The sequence below is a fragment of the Felis catus genome, chromosome B4, assembly GCF_018350175.1.
Source record: "Felis catus isolate Fca126 chromosome B4, F.catus_Fca126_mat1.0, whole genome shotgun sequence".
Lineage (NCBI taxonomy): Eukaryota > Metazoa > Chordata > Mammalia > Carnivora > Felidae > Felis > Felis catus.
The window spans coordinates 2,907,192-2,910,449 of NC_058374.1; the positions used below are offsets into that span (position 1 = coordinate 2,907,192).

Genomic DNA, 3,258 nt, shown 5'->3' on the forward strand with positions numbered 1-3,258 from the left:
AGTGGGACAGAGATGGAGTGAGTTACAAATGGAAATTGTATTTTGGATATCTCTGTGACAATAATGGATGGAGGCCAGCCTCCTGATAGAGGCCCTACTGGGGAGGGCCACGCTTTGAGTCGCTCACGGACACCATGCTGTCCTTGCTCACCTAATGATTTTGCTGGGTCTTCTCATGCATCAGGACTTTTTAAACCTTACGTAAATCGAACAGAATTCACTTCCACCTTCAGAGATCAGCGACTAACATGACACATGGTCAAGTTTTCTGAGAGTCGCGTCTGGTTAAATGGAGACTAACATTTCTCTAGTCTTCTTAAAAGTACCTCTTAGGATCTGCACACAAGTATTTACATCTGCACTTGCTACAGGAGCTAGCACTCCCTAATTAGTAGCGTCGTCAGTAAAGGTGTGTTAATTAACACTACAAAGAAACCAACATTATTTGCACGGTAATGGAAGGATCAAGTTAGAGTGTATTTCCACTCTTGTTCGAAAAAAATATAAAGGAATATTCAGACATGCTTTGCTAGACAAAATGATCTTTGCTACAGAAACTTTGCAACACAACAGAAAGGGTCCATAAAAAAAAAAAAAGTACTTTGAATAAAGACGTGGGTGCGAAGGACATTTAAGAGTTACGATCAATTTAAAAAATTATTCAATGGCCCATACACGAGATCATATGTTTCTCATGACCTAAATACATTTTTCAGCCCAAGGGTAAAGCAAATTAACAGGGCTCAGCATTATCGCCCCTGCTAGCGAATGGCGAACTCTTTTTATATGACCGTGAATATGTTGCCACCGTAGTAATTTTGCTTCTGCAGGCGTTGGCTTATTTCATTAAACATTGCGCGAGCCATTTAATACACGAGAGACCAGAGCAGCGCCAAAAAAAGCCATAGAAATATGCTCGCGTTAAAGAAAAAAGTCGGTAAAGAAAATTCCATAAACATCTTTGGTGACTTACTGATCACGTTTCATTTTTACGTGGCTTTCTTCTGTATTAGAAGGCAGGCGCTGCCATTCTGCCAAATAATGTGGCATACTTTTAATTAGATCAAGGGATGAAACCTTGGATGACGGAGAAACAGCACTCATGGAAAAGATGACATACCCTAACTTTCTCTAAAGAAGAAAAAAAAAAAGGAAAAGCTATTTCGTGGCCTTGAAGTATTAGGGTCATAAACTGATAAAATTATCCAGAAGAGCCTTAGAGACATCAGAATATTCCCCATTTAAAGCAGCAATATGTTGAAGAATAAATTTCCATTTTTAGTAGCTCAGTTCTGCTCTCTGTAACCCCTAAAGGGCACTGCTGCTCAATGTATCTTTGTAAAGACAAAATTGTGGCTGTTTACTGTGTGTATTTAACCAGCTAATGTTGATCGCCGGGCCGGCCTCCTCCACACACGAACACCGCGCTCCATGTAATGCCCCCCTTGACTCCTTCCTACAGGGAACCAGGAGAGCGGTCAAGGAGAACCATCTTCGCCAGACGTCCCGGGCTTTCTTCTTTCGCAAACGTGCATGCTGATAGATATTGCTCATTAAAACATCCGACATGAAATGGAGAACTTTCGAGGAGAATTTCATGATTCCATACAACAAGGGTGAGCTTCACGGCACAGAAAGTTACCCTCAAAGACAGAAATCTTGTCGGTGTATTAATTTACCGAGATACAAGTGCCTTCTTGACCATCACGCTAGTTTCTTATCGATTTCATAAATAACATCGCAAACAAGCCTCCCTTTCGATCTCAGTTAAAAGTAAGAGCTTATTAGTGTCATACGTCAACATAGTAATTGTCCCAAAGAGCAAAGTTCCTGAATAATTATTAATTCATTTTTGGAATCCTGGCTAAATGATATAGACATAATTTCTTACCTGTAATTTCTGTTAATGCATTTAGAAAAACTAGGATCAAAGAGGATATGTTTTAGACTGAACAATAGTCTGTCATAGTTTTAATATGTATATACGATATTTTGTTTTAATATTACGTATATTAATATGTGTATATTGTATTTCTTGAATTAGGAAAAAAGCAGTCATCTACATGAAAGGAAATATATCTTTATAAAATATATGTGGGCGGGAGTATGAGCAGGTGGAGCACAGGGTTTCTAGGGCAGTGGAACTACTCTGTGGGACAGAACGATGGTGGACGCGTGTCCTTAAGCATCTGTTCAAAGCCCCAGAATGCACAACACCAGGAGTGCGCCCTACTGTACACTGGGAACTTTGGGCGACAGTGACACATCAGTGTGGGTTTATCAATTGTAACAAATGTACCATCAGGTGGGGGACGTTGATAAGGGGGTAGGCTGTGTGTGTGTGCAGGCACAGGGGGCATATGAGAAATCTCTATAGGGGCGCCTGGGTGGCTCAGTCGGTTGAGCGTCTGACTTCGGCTCAGGTCATGATCTCACGGTTAGTGGGTTCGAGCCCCACCTTGGGCTCTATGCTGACCGCGTGGAGCCTGGAGCCTGCTTCAGATTCTGTGTCTCCCTCTCTCTCTCTGCCCCTCCCCCGCTCATGTTCTCTCTCTGTCTCTCAAAAATAAAGAAACGTTAAAAAAAAAAAAAAGGAAATTTCTGTATATTCTTGCATACCTTTACTGTGAACCTAAAACTGCCTTAAAAAACAAAGTCTGGGGCGCCTGGGTGGCTCAGTCTGTTAAGCATCTGACTTTGGCTCAGGTCATGATCTCATGGTTTGTGGGTTCGAGTCTCGCCTCAGTCTCTGTGCTGACAGCTCAGAGCCTGGAGCCTGCTTCAGATTCTGTGTTTGCCTCTCTTTCTGCCCCACCCCTGCTCATGTGCTGACTCTCGAAAATGAAAAAACGTTAAAACATTTTTTAAAAGTAAAGTCTAGGAAAACCTCAAAGTCACGTGGCTCCTGAAGTGAAAAACGTGTGTGTGTATAAATATAAACATATACATATATATGTATATACATACACATATACATACATGTATATATACATATATGTATATGTGTATGTATATACATATATATGTATGTGTATATATGTATATATATGCATGTATGTATATATACATATATATGTGTGTATATATATGTATATATGTGTGTGTGTGTATATATATATATACACATAAAAGCTTTCCTAACACATTGTTAAATTATTAAACCAAACACAAAATTTAAACAATTGCATGATGAACATCTTGTCACACAAATATATGCCAACTTGCCACAGCCCCATTCCATCGGTCATGATGGGGGCC

General features: G+C 40.2%; 1 non-coding gene across 1 annotated transcript; it reads left to right on the forward strand.

Moving 5' to 3' along the window:
* Positions 1 to 2,381: 2,381 nt before the first annotated feature.
* On the forward strand, positions 2,382 to 2,466 carry TRNAR-UCG. The gene has a single exon. It is a non-coding gene; the product is annotated as a tRNA-Arg (tRNA).
* The last annotated feature ends 792 nt before the right edge of the window (positions 2,467 to 3,258 follow it).